Below are 21,477 nucleotides of genomic sequence, written 5' to 3'. Positions count from 1 at the left end.
ATTCTGGGCTGCCACTCATCCAAATTCACATCAAGTATGCCTTGAACAGGTGTATCTAGATCCTAGATAGGTGGTAACTCCTCATGGTCTCTGATGGCAAGATCTACATTTATAAGACTTGGGGTGTATGGTTCTAAGTGGTAAGTGACTTGAGGTTCCGACTTAATGGTAACCTTAGTACTATATCGGGTTCTAAAAAACAAGTGCGACCAATCAGCAAAGAGGTGTCCTCCTAATTTTGCTGTGAAATCTCTAGATAGGAAAATAGCTAAGTGTGGAGGTAAGTTAGCTATGTACATGCCCTGAGGTATTACAAAATTAGGACAAGCATGCAAGGTCAAACCAAGATCTTTGACCAATCGAACTGACTTAACTGTTGTTCCATCTAACTGTACAACCAAGTTTATCTAGAAGGTCTTTGGGAATAATTGAACTACATGCTCCTGAGTCTATCAAGCAATTGTGGACTAGATGGTTTCCAATTATCAATGTTACAAAAAATGGAGGCTTTGGTTTTTCGATTGGATGATTATTCTTAATTGGGATATCATTAGCTAATGCAACTCTAGGCTGATCTTTTTGAGGCTCATTTATCAAGGAAAGATTATCCAATTTGTCTCTCAGCAATTCATTTTGTCCAGGAATTTGCAATGCATCTATCATTGTTATGGAAACATTGGTTTTTGCCATAGATTCAACAATATTAAATGGAACATCACTAACCTTTTGTTGTACTTTTGGAACAACGGGCTCTTGATGAGATGGTTTTAACTGAGATTAAACCTTTAGCTGTTCTTTAGGTGCTACAGGTTGTCCTCTTGGTAAAATCTACACATTCTGAATAGGTGGAGGTGTACTAACAGCTTGCTGACTTGTAGAAGCTTGTTGTTTTCCTTTATCTAGCTATTGTTCGGATTTATTTTGTTGTTGTTCATTGTTTACAGCTTGTTGTTGATTATTTGTAGCTTGTTGTCCAATGTCAATAGCACGTTTCCTTGACCTTGTATTTTCTACAATAGTTGAAAAAGGTCTATTTTGTGCTTGCAGATGATTAACTCCACAAAATTCTCTAGCTTGTCAATTTATCATAACCACCTCAGGACCTTCTGGTTCCTCGTTTATACCTACATCCTGATAAGACATGTTATTCTGAACCATCAAAGCTCCTGGTTGAGCATTCATTGCATTTTGGAATGATGCTTGATTATGAGGTTGTTGGCAAGGAAAACACCACTCTTGTGCCATATTGTTCTAAGCAAGAATAATTTCTTTAGAATTGCTAGTAGTATTCTGATTATACTGCTAGTTTTGCCTATTGTTGTAGTTCCTCCTTTGATTTTGAGCTTCAACTTGATAGTTAGGCCTATTGGGTTGATAAGGAGCTTGATATGGGGCTTGATACCTTTGATTTTGGTTCTAATTTTTTTTTAGGCTCACCAATTCATTGCCAAATTTTTGCATAGTCTGCTAGATTTGTTGAGTTGCTTCAACATTCTTTATAAACATCTCTTGTAACGTCTGTAGTTGCTTTGATGAGTCTACTACAACACTATTTTGAACATAATTTTTAAAACCTACTGCTAGAACAACATGTATTGCAGCTATAAGGGGTACTTGTAAAGGCATCAATGGCTGTATATCAGGAAAAATAGGCATAGGAGGCCTAGGGGAAATTTTACCAGCTTGTATAAGGTTGTTTTCTATTCTAATAGATATATCATAAGCTGCTAGTAATGTAACCCCATGCATAGATTGAATCATAACAACAATATCACTATTTAAAGCTCTCAAATAATATAAAAACACATGTTCAGGAGAGGGTTTTACCATTGTCATTTTCTCTTGCGGTGCCCTCTTGATAGGGGTCACCTACTCAACCAATGATAGGTGATCAGATTTATCTGCAAACTACTTTGTTAACTTATCACCCAAATCATCCCAATCAGTAATTGAATTAATTTGTAGACCCCTGAACCATTATAGTGCTTTTCCTTTGAATGATGTTGCCAGTAGCCTGAGTGCTACATTATTTTGGGTTATATGGTGAACTGCACATAGAGATTCTATATCTCTTATGTGCTCAATGGGTGTAACATGGTCTTCACCAGTAAAGCTAGGAAGACTTTTCAGAGCTTATCCTGGTATACGATCATGTTGGGTCAAATTCGAAGGGCTACCTCCATTGAAGGGTACAAAAGCATGTGTCTTGGTACAACCATTGTAAATACTAGAGGATTTACTGGTGAATTTTGGGTAATAGATGGCTAAATTGGAGTAGTTACAAAAAGAGGATTTATGTGGGTAGAAAAATTGGGCTGGGAATTATTAGGTAAAGGAGAAGAATTAGACAGAAGATTAAGATCTGGAGTTTCAAGAATAACTTCAACTGATGAACTTTTTGGAAACTCAACTATTGAATTTGTTGTTTTTCCTGTCTTTTTCATTGTCCTTGACCGTCTTTGCGATGGTGGTAGCTCAATATGCTCAACCAAATCCTCACTTTATCTGGTTTGATACTTTTTCATATGTTGTTCAGACCTATTCTGCACATAAAACTAGGAAATAGAGTCGCCAGGTACTTAGAAAAAATAACCTAGATAGGCTGAAATACTGTTGTCAATACCAAAACAACAACAAAAAATGGATTTTATTTGAGCTGTGATAGCTCAAACATGTCCCACTGGGCATGCCAAAAATTGTTGTCATTGAGGAATGCACCCATGATGCTAAGTTTGAAAACTAGCAATCTTGTGAAACATGGAAACACCATTGAGCCTTTGAGTTGCTCAAAGTGAAGGTGAATATCTTGAGATTAGGCAAGCTTCCTGTTTGATGAATCTCTTGTAAATACTATCGATAAGAAAAGGGATAGAAAGGGATAGAAAGTTTGCATGTAATGAAAATCTATTTTAATGAAGGTGATGCACCAAATATCTTATCTGAGATCTGCAACCTACCTAACTCACAAAACCTTCAACAAATAACCTTGATTGCTTCACAACTCAACTGAACATGTAGATGCATAAACATTTCCTAGAAAGGGATGAATTTAATGCATGTATGAAGGAAAACAACAAGTTTTCACAACTTCAAGCAATTAAAATCAACTAACACAAACTAGAACCTGCAACTAACACATATCTCCTTGCACCACAAATTGACTGAATGAGATAAATTAGAGGATCAAAATCACAGGAAATCATCAAATCATTCATTCACTAGATAATACAAGTAGTACCAAGAAGGAAATCTGCTACTATATTACTAAAAAATAAAGGAATGTTGTTGTTACAAAACTCAAATACTGCTGAGCTACAATGTTTTTTTACAAAAATGTGTATGCAAAAAAGAAAGAACCAGAGGGAAAAAAGGAGAGAAGGAATATACAGAAATTATGATGAATCCCCTTCAAAACCCCAAAAAGACTACACGAGAAAATCCTTGGGTGAATCTTCCTCGAAAAGGCATAAAAAATCATGCATGATATTGTATAATAATAATCTTTACTGCTCAAAAGGACTGCGGCTGATCATGCATGAAGAGAAACCTTCATTATTGAATGTGGAATTGCTAGTCTCACCCTGAATAGCTCCATTGAAAAAATGAACCTCCTATTTAAAAATCGGCATGTCTAAATGCAAAAAATAGCTATCCCCATATGAAAGTTGCATGATGAACTGAATTGTAACTATATGGAAAAGAAATCCCACAAAAAAAAAATCTAATGCATTCCCTGGGAATTGCTCTCCATGTTGAAACTTCTATTTAAAATGGTTGAAAAAATGCATCTCTCTGTCTCGCAAGATTTCCAACAGTATGTATCACTTGCATATTTAGACAACCAATAAGCATCTACATTAATCTTTCATGCAGAAATTCATCTCCTTGCTTGGCAGGATTTTCATCGTTCAAACAACTAGTTCTGATTCCATTGTGCAATTTTTTAATTGCTAGCTATTGGATCACCTACATGAACCATGGCCACTTTCATTAACTTTTCGTTACTTTATAGCAGGCCCCACTATTTTTTTTTATCTCTACTTGTTTGCTTTCTTCATCCTAGGCCCATGGGAACAAGCGACGATAATGTAATTTGAACCATTGAACCACTTTGAACCAATTAAATTTATGTTAGGTCCCAGAGACAACTGAGAGGCGGGGGGGGGGGGTGAATTAGTTGTCAAATGAATTTAAACCAAAAACAACTTAATCAACTTTCTACTTAATACCACTGACACAGTCTATTATACCGGTGGATAGTTTTATCATATAATTGCAATACCGGTAAAGATTAATGCATGAAACAAAAATACAAATTCATCCACAACACATAACACCAATATTTGTACGTGGAAAGCCTGTAAGGGGAAAAACCATGGTGGGAAACCTTACCCACAATTAGATGATACTACTGCACATAGTAACTGTATACAAATGAGGTCTACACATGTAGAAAGGCCAAGTGCCTAGAGCTCAGTGCTCAAACACAAAATGGGAGTCACACTGACTATAATTGGATGGTTAAATCCAATAAAAATGTACTACTCAAAATAGCATCTTCATATGCTAGATTTAGTACTGGTGTAGTTCTGATATGCTTTCACAAAAACCTAGCTTCACCTTCGAATGATGTTTGCATGTATAGATCTACTTATTCTTGCATATACCTTCACACAATTCTTTTTCGCATTTCACATTTGATCTTACAAATAAGATCTTACATTTATACCATACCCTAAGACCAATTTTAGTAGGTCAGCTCTACAAGATATATTACAATAAAATCATTTTACAAACAAAATAATATCGGATGGAATAACCGATTCAACATGTCAACTTGATGCATTTATAACAATAACAAAACATCTCCATAGCATGTCATGTTGATCTGGAAAAGATAAACCTGTTGGTGCATATCCTAGACCTATTTGCCGATAACAACAAATATGTAAATACGAATATACCAATAAACAATTCTCGAAGACAAGATGTCCAAAAAATTTCTTCAACATTACCAAGTGTTTTCCATGCCATTCCAAGTGCCGGTGGTCATTATATCCTGTCAGTGTACCATATACTAGTGACTATGCATAAGTCACTAGCTTGCCGATGATTGTTGTTGAATCTCCAAAGTGCTAGAGTTTTAGTAGGTGTTGACATCAATGAAAAAACCATACCAAGATACCAACAATCTCCCCCTTTGGCATTGATGGCAACACAAGATGGAAAAACCATCAAAGTGCCAAAATAGAAATGCCAAATACCAAAGTACGAACAATTACCAAGGTATAAGTAAACTCAATCTCAAAGTAACAATCTCTCCCCATGAGAGTAACATGTGTTGCCATGTGTTCCATGTTTTTCCATACCAATATCTCCTCCTTTGATATCAAATGCCAAAGTTATTACAAAACCAAGTTCATATACAAAATACCAACCAATTTAGTATACCAACTACTCCCCCTGAGAAGTAGCTTCCTCATCAAAGCCCGAGTAAAAGATTTCTCTGTTAATTCTGCCGGTTGATGACAAATATCAACTCTCTAAGTATCTACTAGTGGGGGTATGACCCCAAGCTAATCTCTAAGATATTCAAAAGTTTCCTTAGGCAGAGGTTTAGTGAAAACATCTACAATCTACTCTTTACTATTCACATAAACCATTTTTATTTCTTTTGCTTCAACATTTTCCCTTAGAAAATTCAGTTTGATGGAAACATGTTTTGTTTTAGAGTGTAGTACCGGATTCTTAGATATATCAATTGTTGCAATGTTATCACAATAGATAGTTATAGGTTCCTTGCACATTACCTTTATATCTCTCAACATTTGTTTAAGCCATCGTACATTTGTATAGTTAGTTGTTGCTACAAAATATTCTGATTCTGTTGTTGATAAAGGTGTACAACTTTGTTTCTTACTTAACCAAGAAACTACTCTGCTTCCAAGAAAAAATGCTCTGCCGGTGATGCTTTTTCTATCATCCACATATCCTGCCCAATTTTCATCTATGTATGCACATAGTTCAAAGTTTTCATCTCTAGGATACCATAATCCAAGATTTGTAGTGCCTTGTAAATACTAGAAAATCCTTTTTACTGTTGTTTCATGATTTTCTCTAGGATTACTTTGAAATCTTGAAACAATACATACTACATTCATAATATCAAGTCCAGTTTGTGTCAAATACAGTAAACCTCCTATCATAGATTTGTACCTTGTTGGATTTACAGGTGTAGATTCATCCCTTAGTGATAGTTTGTCATTTGTAGTCATAGGTGTGCTTATCGGTTTAGAGTTCTCCATCCCAAATTTCTTTAATAATTCCTTTAAGTATTTGGATTGACTTAAGAATATAGCTTTGTTAGTTTGTGAAATCTGCAATCCTAAAATGAATCTTATTTCACCAATCATAGACATTTCAAATTCTTGTTGCATTTTAATAGAAAAGTCTTTACACAATCCATCTTCTTCTCCAAAGATTATATCATCAACAAAAACTTATATAGATAAGATGTCATCATTATCACTTTATAGTATAAGTTGTTGTTAACATTACCTTTAGAAAAAACAATTTTCAAAAGATACTTATCCAATCTTGCATACCAAGCTCTTGGAGCTTGTTTTAATCCATACGAAGCTTTCCTTAACCTGCAAACTATATCTTTGTTATCTGTCAAAGAAAATCCATCAGGTTGTTCAATGTAAACTTCCTCTTCAAGATCTCCATTCAGAAATGCACATTTAATATCCATTTGATATACTTTGTAGTTCTTATGTGCTACAAAAGCCAAAAATAATCTGTCTGCCTCAATTCTAGCTACCAGTGCAAAAGTCTCATTACAATCAATTCCTTCTTTCTGAGAATATCCCTTACACACTAGTATTGCTTTATTTTTGATAACCTTTACATATTCATTAAGTTTGTTTCTGAATACCCATTTGGTTCCAATTACATTTTTATCTTGAGGCCGGGGAACTAATGTCCAAGTGTTATTCTTCTCAATTTGTTCTAATTCTTCTTCCATAGCTTTAGCCCAATATTTATCTTCACATGCCTCATTTACTGATGATGGTTCAATTTGAGAAATAAGACATACCTCTTCATTTTCCAATCTTCCTCTTGTCATAACTCCTTTGTACTTGTTTCCAATTATCTGATCTTCAGAATGATTCAATGTTACATATCGGGGTGTCTTCATTTGCTGTTGATCCTCAATCATAGTGGAATTTTCAGATGGTACCAGTGTAACTGGATCTTCATTTTGTACTAGTGGGTTCAGTATAGGTTCATTTGTTAGAATTTTTGTTACCGGTTCAGAATCAATATACCTTGAAGTTCCTCTAAATTGTTCATCAATCTTCACATTTGTACCCTCAACAATTTTCTGCAATCTTTTGTTAAAACATCTATATGCTTTACTCTTAGATGAATAACCAAGAAATATTACTTCATCACTTCTAGGATCAAATTTTCCAATATACTCATCTCTTCTAATATAACATTTACTTCCAAATATTCTAAAATATTTAAGAGTAGGAGTAATACCAAAGCATAGTTCATGAGGGTTCTTACCGGTTTCACCTTTGATATGAAATTTGTTGAATGTATAGACCATTGTACTTACTCCTTCTCTCCAATATACATGTGGTAGATTTTCTTCTGATAACATACTTCTAACTGCATCCAAGATAGTTCTATTTTTCCTTTCAACAACTCCATTCTGCTGTGGTGTCTGAGGTGCTGATAGCTATCTTATGATTCCATTCACTTCACATAATGCATTAAATTCCTTAGATGTAAATTCTCCTCCTTGATCTGATCTTAAACATTTGATTTTCTTACTGGTTTCATTTTCAACCATTGCTTTGAACAGTTTAAACTTTCCAAGTGCTTCTAATTTTTCTCTGAGAAAAGTAACCCAACACATTCTAGAATAGTCATCAATGATGAACATGAAATATCTATCACCTTGTAAGCTTTTAGTTCTAGATGGACCACATAAATCAATGTATATTAAATCAAGAGCATTATTGGATTTTTCTCGAATACTTTTGAAATTAGCTCTAACTTGTTTTCAAAATTGACATTCCTTACATACTGTATTGTGAGGTTTGACAATTTTAGGTAAATCTCTAACTGCCTCAGTAGTACTGATTTTTACTATGCAATCAAAGTTTACATGATAGAGTCTCTTATGCCATAGCCAAGTTTCATCAATACGTGCAATCAAGCATGTCTTTTCACTGTTATTCAAATGAAAGATATTACTTCTAGTCTGATTATCGGTTGCAATTTCTAAACCAGTTCTATCCATGATTTTGCATTTATCATTTTTGAATTGTAACTGAAATCCTTTCTCAACTAATTGACCAACACTCAAAAGATTATGCTTTAAACCTTCAATATAGTAAACATTGTCAGTATTATACTTACCATCAAGAGATACTATACCCTTACCTTTGATCAAACAAGCTTTGTCATCTCCAAATCTCACTAAGACTCCATTATATTCTTGAAAGTTCAAGAATTTACCTTTATCTCCTGTCATATGATGTGAGCATCCTAAATCAACGATCCACTCATCCTTTACTTCAATTTTAACTGCCAAGGCCTACTCTACCAGTTGGACTATAGGTGCCGAGTGATCTTCTATTATAGCAACAAAAACCCATCCATTGTCTGTCGAATCCTCATCACAATCATCAATCACACTTTCATCAACAAGATAATAAGATTTGTCTTTATTCTTCTTAAATCTATATCTCTGATATTCAGGGTTAGGCTTGTATGTCCTTCTAGCTTCTTCTCTTTGTCTAGTATGTCTATTAGGGCATCTTGAAGCCATATGACCAATCTTATTATAGTTAAAACATTTAAAGGATGCTTTACCTTCATACTTACTTCCAACTGGACCTTTAGGCATTTTCCTTGCAAATAGTGCTTCAAGTTCTTTATTTTCTTTCCGGCTTTCCTCAAGTTCTCTTGCATAAAAGGCTTTCCAATCAGATATGTCAAATGTTGATGCTGACGATGTTGATGCTTTAAAGGATAAACCTATCTTTATAGTAGCAACAGGACCAAATTCCTCAATTTCAAAGGCTCAAAGTTTTCCAATCAATGTATCCCTAGTTACTGATGTATTAGGTAGTGTTCTTAACTCATTTATAGTAGTAACCTTCATTTTATATGCTAGTGGAAATCCTCTTAAAACTTTTGAAACAATTTCATCTTCACTTAAGGTTCCTTCAAAACATTTAATACCCAAAATAATTTCATTAACTCTTTCCATAAAAGCAAAAATCCTTTCATCTTCTTCCATTTTCAGATTTTCATACCTGACCTGGAAGCTTTCAAGTTTTGCAATTTTGACTATGGAATCTCTTTCATTTAGTGTTTCCAATTGATCCCAAATAGCTTTAGCAGTTGATCTGTCTAATAATCCCATGATTTGCTAATCTGTTAATGCACTCAAAAGTGCTTCTCTTGCTTTGCAATCATTTTCCTCATCTTTAGTCAAGTTAGGTGGATTAGGCTGAATGGAAGTGGGTGTAGTAAAACCATTATTTATAACTTCCCAGATGTCCTTTCCAATGCAATTTAGATGTGTCTTCATTCTGATCTTCCATATGCCATAGTTGGTTCCATCAAGTTTAGGACTATCCTTCCTGAAATAGTTAGTAGACATTTGGATCTCCTCAAGCTATTAAACTTCTGCAAAAAGAGGACTAAGCTTTCATACCGATTGTTAGGTCCCAGAGACAACTAAGAGGGGGAGGTGAATCAGTTGTCACATGAATTTAAACTAGAAACAACTTAAGCAACTTTCTGCTTAATACCGGTGACACAATTTGTTATACTGGTGGATAGTTTTATCAGATAATTGCAATACCGGTAAAGATTAATGCGTGAAACAAAAAGACAAAGTCATCCACAACACATAACACCAATATTTGTACGTGGAAACCCTGTAAGGGGAAAACCCATGGTGGGAAACCTTACCCACAATCAGATGATACTACTGCAGATAGTAAGTGTATACAAATGGGGTCTGCACATGCAGAAAGGCCAAGTGCCTAGAGCTCATTGCTCAAACACAAAATGGGAGTCACACTGACTACAATTGGATAGTTAAGTCCAATAAGAATTTACTGCTCAAAATAGCATCTTCATATGCTAGATCCAATACCGGTGTAGTTCTGATATGCTTTCACAAAAACCTAGCTTCACCTTCGAATGATGTCTGCATGTATAGCTCTACTTATTCTTGCATATACCTTCACATAATTCTTTTTCGCATTTCACATTCGATCTTACAAATAAGGTCTTACATTTATACCATACCCTAAGACCAATTTTTGTAGGTCGGCTCTACAAGATATATTACAATAAAATCATTTTACAAACAAAAAAAATATTCGATGCAATAACTGATTCAACATGTCGGCTTGATGCATTTACAACAATAATAAATCATCTCCATAGCATGTTGTGCTGATCTGGAAAAGATAAACCTATCAGTGCATAACCTGGACCTATTTGCGGGTAACAACAAATATGCAAATACGAATATACCAATAAACAATTCTCCAAGACAAGATCTCCCAAAAATGTCTTTGACATTACCAAGTGTTTTCCATGCCATTCCAAGTGTCGGTGGTCATTATATCCTGTCGGTGTACCATATACGAGTGACTATGCATAAGTCACTAGCTTTTCGGTGAATGTTGTTGAATCTCCAAAGTGCTAGAGTTTTAGTAGGTGTTGACATCAATGACAAAACCATACCAAAATACCAACACTTTGAACTGGTTAAAAGTTCAAGTTCAAAGTTGACTTTAAAAATATATACATCCTCTCATCTGTAGTCTTTTGCACCTGTCAGCCTCTAACTATTTGCGGGTCCAATTGAGTGGCACCTTAAATGCCATGTCAACATTTGCTATGTCACAAGGGATAATCATTGAGCATATTCATCATGCGGTATAGCGATGACCATCGATCTGTCCTCAAATTGGTCGATCTTTAGCACCTTAGCTACTCACCTCTCCTTTGTCCTTTCCACACTTGCTTTGTCGCCATGTCACAGAGGTAACTAGCGAGCTTCTTTGTATAGTGGTATAGCGATAGCCTTTAGATCTTTCAGACTACCGTTGATCTTTCATCAACTTGCTCGACCTTTAACCTCAGTTGATTTTCTCTCTTTTGTGACATGTCAAGATGAGTCACCCTCTAATTGCCTCATGAGATCTGTCTAGGAACCACCTATCTGCCGAGCCTACCATGCATCTTGCTTTGTCAGACATCCTTCTTTTGGCCAAAGTAATCCCTCGGTGAGTCATTTACCAGTCTCAGGGAACTTGTAGTTTCATCGATATTGTTATGTTGATGAAACTGAACCTTCGGGGAAACCTTTTTGGTACTCATTGCAACCAAGGTTTGATTGATGTCGATGGAACTAAGCTTTCGATGAAACCTTTTTGGGACTCATCATGGCCAAGGTCTTCTCGATGTCAGTGGAACCTTTTTAGGACTCATCGCAGCCAAGGTTTGCTCGATGTCGCCCATCTGTGCCATATCACCAGCCACTGGACCACCACCTATCTACCACCTATCCTTGGTCTTATAATCTCTATTCCACCACATCATCATTCATCAAGTCACAATTATATCTAGGGATCATCTTTTCATCACGACATAGCGACAACTGTTAGATCTCTCGCATCACCGTTGATCTTTCTTCAACTTGTTCGCTGTTTAGTCTCTTCCCGCTAGCTGGTCACAAAATTAGGATGCCTTGAGATGCATGCATATGGGGTCCACCAAGTCACTAGTTACCTCTTACCAAAATCTTTCAAGATTTTGATGCTTGATATGTGTGCAACTTTACATTTAAATGTTGAAGGATTCCTTCCCACTACCAATGTGGGATAACTACTTTTCATGGCCCCTATCGTTATATGTGTCCTGCACCTGAGCGTTTGTCATGAAAATCTCTGAGCTTGATGCTTGAAAACCTATGATTCCTTCTTTTTCGCTACCTGATCAGGTGGTGAGGAGATTTTGGCATTCTTAAATCACCATGCTGAGCTCAACCTCTTTGGGAGCCCATTTTAACCCACATGCTGCATTGCTTCTCCTCTATTTGTGCATGAAGCAAACAAGTTAGAGAAAAAGGTTTATTTCTAATTTCTTGCTCATGATTTGGACCTTTTCAAAATGAATGCAAGGCTTCATTAGGGCACCAAATTTGGCATGTGCAAAATTTTGGGAACACTTTGAAAAAGATTTTTTTTGAATATTAGCTATTTAATTCTACAGAAGATTTAAAATGTTTATTAAAGAGAAACTTAAAATATTCACAGAATCATAGAGTATATCAAGAACCTGAAGTAGGTATGGAAACATAAAGTCAATCATATTATTCATCCAGGCAAGTTCCAAAGCCACATTTGGTCTGATCAAGTCATAACATATGAACAAGCATGAAGCAAAGCATTCTTTCTTTCCCTGGAGTTCCAAATGCAAAATTAAGCCCCATTTCAATGCCCCAATCCAAAATATACTTTAGCCTGTGAGAGAGAACAACCAGCTATATGATTTATCAATTCTATACCTGTTCCACAAAATACACCAGCAATACCTCTGCAAGTTCACGATCACTCGATTGAGAACTACTTTCCATTTCATCCTTGTAAAGATTATCCTTTTTAGACAATGCAACATGTCAACACATAATTTTTCAAATTAATTATGCTCTTACAAATGTTATTTTTCTATAATTTTCTTTTAGATATTGAGCACTTTTTCCATAAGAATAGTTACTGCTAGGTTTTATGTGTAGGTGCAATCTTGTAGTGACAATCTCCATCCATTTGTGACTTCTCTCTAGAGATTGAACCATTAGGTGGGCCTATTAAGGGTGGCATTGAGACAAGATGAAGCACTCTTGGTTTCCTTTTGAGGTGAGGAGGCTGGGAAATAGGTTCTTGGGATTGATCAAAGTGTACAATTAATTATTAGAAAGGGTAAAGCTCCCATGCAGAACAGAGTTTTTGTTCATATTGTATTGAATCCATTATCAATTTTTATATCTTAAAGAAGGAGTTGAAAAAATTGAAATTTCACATTATCGATATAAGTTATACTGATGAGGGTACTTAAGCCCAATTTTGCATCAGGATACCATATACCGATGAGAGAGCGTAGCAAGCTAGAGTTGTACTCATCGGTAGAAGTTATATCGATCAAGGAGAAAAGTTAAGGATAACTGATGCATCGGCAAAAACTATACCGATATGACCCATCAGCATAGTAAACACTAGCAATAGTAGTGGAGAATTGTCTTGCTGATAGCCAGTGAGGCTATCGATAATACTTATACCAATAAGAGTGGCAAAAAGAAAAGTCCATCAGTATAACCAAAGCGATCGGTATATGTTACTTTGGGCCACCCCGATGCCTAAAGAAATCATCAGTGAAACATATACCGATGGAACATACTATATCATGAAGACTTTTCTTATCGATATGTTTCATTTTGGATTACCCCAATACTCAATGAAGGAGCAAACTAATTGAGCAGAGCGAAGACAATATTGGGAAGACTCATGGTGATGAAGCTGGATGCATCAGGAAGAGCTATGCTGATGGTGAAGTCCATCAAGGAAATAATGCCTATCATGATAATGCAAAATGAGCTCACCCAACGCCCGATGAGAATATCAGTTTGAGATATACCGATGGGGAGGAAAAGGAGTCACTAGCTTAGGGTATCCTGATAAGAGAAAGTAAGATGTCAAAGCAGATAAAGGGTTGTTCAAAGATTTCCAAAAGGGAAATATTCATTGGGGAGACATATGATGATGAGTCGTTGTCATATTAGAATTCATAACACATTGCGCCTTTGAAAAATAGAGCAAAGGATTGTAATTGCAAAAATGGAAGCTTTGAGTTCAACTGAAAAGAAGAGGGTGACCAAGAGCCCTGACTCTAAGGCAGAGAAAGGAAAAATTGAAGAGGTGCCTCTAGTCAGGAGGTTAAACCAAGACATTATAGACCAAATGCAGTCACCCAACCCAAAATCCAGAAGGTCAAAGCAACACCTGTTGGGGAGAGACAAATTAGAAGACAAGTACAAAGAGGTCAGAGATGTCTGGACCAAGGTAAGGGGACATGAACTATTTATGTTCCACTATTTAAGGAGCAAAGAGATGTCATTTTTCAATCCTTGGATGACAAATTTAGGTAAGCTAACAGTCCCCAATGTTTTTGTAAACATAAGATTTTTAGAGGTTTTGGTGAGGAATTATAATTCGATGTTGAGCTGAATTCAAATCCCAAATAGGGAAGCATTTATTTGATTTTTTGTGGGTACCATAAATGAGGTTTTCAATTTAGAACCCAGTCCTAATAAGCCCTTGTTCTTTGGGGAGTTAGAGGAAGAATACCTTAGAATGGACACTACATATACCGACTAGAAATTTTCCATTCACAAGAGGCAGGCAGGAAAATTAATAGAGGAAGATGAGCCACCATTCAACATTGATTTGTTCAGACACTACTTGCAGTACACATATATGTTGTGTGGGCAACTAGGAGGGGTGGAGGTTCCTGATCTGGCAAGCACTGGGTTGTTGATGTTAGCCTCTGATATACAAATGTATGAACCTAGGCCTTTTGACTATGCAACATATCTAGTGGAGAGGTTGCATGAAGGTTTTTTAAACCTTAGGAATGATACTCATCCCAATTTAACATTTTATTCTCTATTGATGCATCTAGTATTATTTTATGGATATGTAAAGGGTTTTTAGCCCGACGGCCTAAAATTAAATACCAAGAACAAGGAAGGTGAGGAGTAACCCATCCAATTGTGGACATCTCTTTGGGATTCTCAATATATAAGGTCCAACTATATTAAGTTTGAAGAATTTATTGGGATGCCATTGTATCAAATGTATGGGATTTCATGTGAAGGTTCTATCTCTAACAAGATCAAGAGGTTCCTAAGACCTAGAGATTATGATGAAATACACATTATTGATCATAACTGGGGGGACTAGTTTGTACATAAGGATTTTACATGTTTTAGAGTATATGGATTTGAGGGGAGCCCCTAGATGCTACCAAAACTAGTACCAGACAGAATAGCTTATGTAGAGATTGTGAGGCAATTTAGTGTTTCCAATGCTAAACATTTTTCTGATGTGCATAAGAAGCCTTCCTATCGGGGACATTGAGTTTTGGTTATTTCACCATAGTGTCAACCAAAGGTTGTGAAAAGAGGTAGAATTTGGGAGGTTATCTCCATGTTAGCATTGAGCCTAAAGATATCTTTAGGATCATGGAGGATGCAGAGGCAAAAGAGGTAATTGATCGACTGAATAATGAATTGGCAGAAAAGAGATGGAGACTCTAGGAAATTGAAACTGAGGAGGAGGCAAAAAGTGAATCTGATGAGAATGTAGTTGTCTCTAGATGGCAAGTGTCACAGAAGGAAGAAGAGCTAGACATGAAGGGCCAAATAAAGACAGCATTAGAAGTTCATGCTAACTCTCAGTTAGAGGAGTTTTCTACTTTTTTTGTTGATGATGTTTTTATTGATTCCAAAGAATTTAAATCATTCTTGTACAATTTTAAATGGAAGAAATTGAGGGACTCTATTCCCAACATAATGCCTAATAATGAGGTTGAGTTGTTAAAGAAATTAAAAGAGGAAATTGATGCAGAGATAACCACAATGACCCCTCAAAAGGGGAGGCAACTGATTACAAAGGCTAGGGTGATTTTGTTTCCCGGATGGAAGTTCAGTGCTTCTTTTATCTTTGACAGTTTATTGCATTTAGAAAATAAGGAATTCAAATTTGATAGACAAGGTGTAAATGATATATTTATTGGTTCAAGATTTGATTGAGATGAGGATGCTTTGTTGTTATGGGTTGTGTACCCTCCCAACAAGAGACCAAAGGTCATTGATGTTGACAAGGCATTTGGCCATATGATAAAACTAAAAGTTGGTGAAATTGATCCAATTGTTTCTACTAATATCGGAGTGGATATTTCAAAATTCAATAAAGCATAGATGGTTAGAGTAGTGAGGGAGAGAAACTAGTACAAGGTGTTATATGAAGAAATGCTAAGGAGAAGCGGGCAATAGGTGCCAATGGTTCTTACTCCAGATAGCTCTTAATGGAATAAAAAATGTGAGGAGTTGTAGCAAGAAAATAAAAGGATATTAAAACAGATGCAAAGTGTGATGACAGATACTGTTGGTGTATTACTAACTAAAATATTTGAGGTTTTACAAGGCTTTCTGAAAGAATTCTGGATAGTATTTCAAAAGAACATGGACAATGCAGTTTCACACAATAAATTTCAAATAGATTGGGACAAGGTTGCATGATAAAATAATGGTCATAGCAAAAACATAAGAAATTGAAAAAATAAACAGGTTGCTTGCTAAACACAATAAATTTGATGAAGAATTACAATTTGAATATGATGAATGCAAACACATTGTTCAACATGGTTTCCCAAATTTAATTGATTAGAAGAGTGAGATAAAGGATAAAGATGTATGGATCTCAAAATGTCGTAGTCTTCTCGATGTCGCCCTTGATATTGCCCAAATTGATGGAATTGAATTGAAAGAGACTGTGAAACAGATGAAAAACTTTGTCACGTTGGAAGTCATTATCAAGGATATCATCCATGATGCAGATACATATAAGTCAGAGAAGTACCTGGAGCATATCCACAAGTATGGAAATATGCTGGGAGACCAGCCCTGATGTCTAAGTTGCAGCCCAAAGTCATGTTTTTCTATGTTTTTATAATATGTTCATATTGTAAAGACAAGTTTTAGGAAGTTGGTTTTTAGTTAGTTTTTGTTAGTTTTAGTTTTAATGAAAGGGTGTGCCCTTTCACTTTCAAACTAAATCCTCATCTATAAATGGAAGATCTTTTAGAACAAGTGTGGGAGATAGCTCAAGTTTTATGATCTTATGAAGAAAATTTTATACAACACTTATGCAGTTTATTTATGGAAATATCAAAGGTGATGGATGATACATATTGAAGTCAACTGGTTTGATTATCTATTTTCAATATAAATTTCAAGTGTTCATCATTCTGGATGGTATATGTTTTTCAATTGATTGATTAGTTCCATGTGATAAATCCATTTTATTAGATTGTGTCAATGTGCTATCTTATACTATTGTGATTGAGACTAATTTCTACTTTGAGCATCAGTTTGAAAGGTTGGTTGGAAAGTTTCAAATTGTCTTATTGGTCTTTCAGAGAAAAGTTAAAATTCAATAAGACTATCTGCATTTTATATTTTAGTTACAATCCATATAGATGCTTTTTGATGTGATGGACTTTTTTTGAAAACAAGTTATTAAAATTATCTCCATGGTTATACGTAGGATCTTTTAATTTGAAATAGTATGAGATCAGTAAGGGATGAAGGCACTGGTCTGTTGTTGATCTAATATAATTAAATTAGGTATTTTTAGAAGCAACCTTCATCAAGGAATCATACTTTTAATTTATACAGGCACAAATTCATAAATATTTATAAGTAAGCATTTCATAAATTGTCAGCAAGCAATAAATATAACTAGATAGAATTCAAGAATCATTTGCCTCCTTGAAGGGTCATTGGTTTTTTGAAAATTTTCTATAGAAAAACCTTTAACCAAAATTCACAAAGTTCATGTTTCTCAACCTAATTTAAATTCAAGATCATTAGAAAACTATTCAAATGCTAAATTACATCGCACTTTAACTTAAATGAAAGAACCAATAGAGAATTTCCTCTCACCCTCTGAGCAAGCCCTATCTGATCAAATTTATCATGCATATCTATAGATTCTTGAAGCCCATCATAATCTTCCTCTTCTACATAAATTTAATTCAAAGCCTCATTAACAACATCTACATTGTTTCTTTGTACTACAACTATGTATGGCTTCATAGGATGGAGATGTCTAGCATGGACAACAAATACAATAGAATAAAAGATACTCATGATATTTTTCCAAACCAAATAGCTGCTAAAGAGAACATCTAGAAAAACTTAATACCCAAGTGAAAGAAATCTTTGTAATCCTAAAAACACTAACAAAATAAAAGAGTTGAGACCCATATCTTATGCATGATGTCAACCACTCATGTGTGGTCGACCCTAAGTGCAAGGACATTCAAGAGGTCATTAATAAGATCTGGGTGTTCTTGCAAACAAAAGTGTACAACATTGTAGTACAATTTAACATTGGCCACTTTAACTACATCATGTTTTAATTGCATATGATCCCATGCCTCTAGAGAATGGTTCATGATAGTAGTGGAAACATTATCATATTCATCATCTTGAATATATAAATATGTAAGTTCCTTCTAGTGTTGTTGCTCATCACAAACACGGATATGAGTTCATCAAAGTGACCCCTATTTTGATAGTAATCACTAACCTCTTCCAAGTCATCCACCTGGAACAAAAAATAAATGTCAGAACACAAAAAATATCAATTTCTCACCTTCATAGTTACACATAACACTGCAGATGGACCTTCCCAGATTATGATGAAAAAAAAACTTAAAAAACAAACCACTTACTTGTGGTGTTGTTATTCATGTTGGCTCTATTGGACCATTCAATTAAGATCCTCTGGAGTTAAAATATGAAAGGTTACATTAATTAATACACCAATTTCAATTAAATTTGTTTACAAGAATAACAATGGTCTTCTTTACCTAATTGGGGAACATCACTTTCCTAATGTTGTCTACCCGGATCATGCTCCACTTGGTCACCGCCGACTACATGCTCTAAAATATTAACAAAAAAGATTACATTAATTTCTACACCAATTACAATTTAAAATATTTATTTGTATTAATAATTACATAAAAAAAAAATTGAACAGCAAATGAACACCTCCACTACTGGGATGCACATCCAAACCTTCATGTGGAGGTTGTGGTCCATGATTATCAGGCTGCATTCCATTTTCATGCACATTGTTATAATTGCTTTCTTAATTAAAACAAATAAATTCACTTTATGTTGGAACTTAACATAAAACAGATTATTGGTAAAGTATTCAATTGGAAATTATTTTCATATAGCTTATTTACCTATGTGACGGATGCACCATAATATCATGTTTGCCCAGTCAATTCTCGTATCCGTTCAGCCATGGCTATATAGCCTTTCTGGTAGGAAATTCTCATGACATCTTGTGTGGGCACTCTATTGAATTCAGAGCCCTGCATTTTTTCTTAGTATCGTGAATTTTGCTTGTATTGTTTAATAAAAAAGAAATTGTTTGCAATTTATAAATATTTTGATGCAATATTTCATTTACTGATACTTACAATTCGTGCATAATGAGTACATAATTACATAATTACATTCTTAATAGTATCACATACCTTCTTCTGGTGTTTGGTGGTGTATTTCCATTTTTCCTTTCAATTCTCTCATTTGCATCCAAAATAAAGTCCTTCCACTCCCTCTCTAGAATCATGGGGGGATGCTCATACTTTACGTTCTTCTCTAAATGTGTCCTATATTGGTCCCTCAAATACTTTAGATATGTTCCAACTTTTTCAAGGAGTTTGGTTTTGTTGAATGTGTCATTTCTGAACAACTCAACCATACAGTTTGTGAGTTCATCTTTTAACCTGTTTTCTTGGTCATTCCACCTTTTAAGCAAAAACAAACCTATTAGATTTAGAAATGAACTAAAGCTACCTTCAATATAGTTCAAGAAATGGATCAAAAGAAAACTATTCTAGAAATGATGTGAAATAAAAATATTGGATTAGGGTTAGTTCACATATGATGTTCTACCTTTTATGTATGGTGGGCCCAAACATCTGCAATGCAATGTCATTAAGATTTTTATAAAAAATATCATTTCCTACAAAAAAATCATGGGATCATTAGTCCAAAATGAGTGATTTGTAAGTAAATTACAATTACAGTATATACAATAATAATTTTAAAAATGTGGCCTGCAATGTTCCCGTACTAGCAATATGGGAAGATCCAGTAAATGATGGTATGTTATCACTAGTATTTGCCTTTGGCGCATCCTCATGTGCATCTCCTACTGTAGAAAATAAATCCACTATGAAATGCCGCCAAGAAAGAACACTTCACAGGAAATAAACACATAACAAAAAAGAGAGCAAAAGAGGGGTCTACCAATAGTGTGTGGGTCAACATGACAAGTAGTAGAAGATGTCTGCATGTTGTCTGTTGCCTACATTGCACTCAGCAATGTAGATGGGGATAACCTCGAATAAGGTGGCCATTCCATAGGAACATTGGTAGCACCTGAAGAATAATACATTAAATATATGAAAACTGCAAGAATTGTAAAAAAAATGAACCTTTATTAAGAGTTGAGAAATATGAACCTTTATTAAGTTTTTGGTGCTAATCTTAATGATACAATAGTATGAAGGAGAATAAGTAAGGTAGGTTTTGATGCAGGACAAAGATATGGAAATTTGTGACAAGAGGGCAGTGTAAGTGATAAACTAGTATAGTCCTTACAAAAGATAGTCCATGGAATCTTCTTATTTAGATTACTTCAATGTGCTATCTCATGTTGTCAAACTTCACGCTATCTTACTAGTCTTTGTAATATAATTTAATAATATTAAATTAAAATACAAAAGAATTAAAAAAAAAGAATATTAAATTAGAATATTAAAGAATTAATTAAATTTAATTAAGTTAATGAATCATCAAAATACATGGAAGGAAAGGATGCGACTCCCTCAACAATGAGATATAAAAGGGAGAAGAGATCTGATTTAAATAAGAAGTGCAAATCAAATTTAAAGAAGAAGTGCAGTTTTGGATTATTTTCCAAAAGAATATGGATAATGTTGTGTCTCACAATAGGATCAAGAATAGATTAGGTGTGAAGTTACATGACAAAACTTTAGAAGGAGCGGGTGCAAAAGAGATTGATAAAATTAACACACTCTTGGAAAAACATGACAAATTTGATGCCCAATTGCAAACAGAATATGATGAATGCAAGGACACGGTCAAACATGGAATTTCTACATTAGTTGATCAAAGAGGGGAAATTAAGGATAAAGATATGTGGATTTTTGAATGTCAAAGTCTTCTTGATGTTTCCCTTAATGATTCTCGGACCAATGGGATTGATTTAATGGAGACCACAACATAGATGGAGCGGTTTATCACTTTGGAAAACATTGTTCGAGATGTCATCTTTGATGCAGATAATTTCAAATCAGAGAATTATTTGGAGCATATTCAGAAGTGCAGTGAAATTTTGGGCAGTTAGCCCTTGTGTCTAATGAAACAAACTCTGGTTCTTTAAGAGCTTTATTTAATATGTTTTATGTGTCATTTGTCAATTAGGTTAGTTAGTTTGTTTGTAATTAGGCTTTAGTTAGTTTGAGTCTTAATGAAAGGGT

General features: G+C 34.9%; 1 pseudogene; it reads right to left on the bottom strand.

Moving 5' to 3' along the window:
- LOC131063308 (clathrin heavy chain 1-like) overlaps positions 1-18,345 on the bottom strand; it is a 28,006-nt pseudogene extending 9,661 nt beyond the window's left edge.
- Positions 18,346-21,477: the final 3,132 nt, after the last annotated feature.

Source organism: Cryptomeria japonica, chromosome 3 (genome assembly GCF_030272615.1).
Source record: "Cryptomeria japonica chromosome 3, Sugi_1.0, whole genome shotgun sequence".
Lineage (NCBI taxonomy): Eukaryota > Viridiplantae > Streptophyta > Pinopsida > Cupressales > Cupressaceae > Cryptomeria > Cryptomeria japonica.
This window is presented reverse-complemented; position numbering and strand designations above follow the sequence as displayed.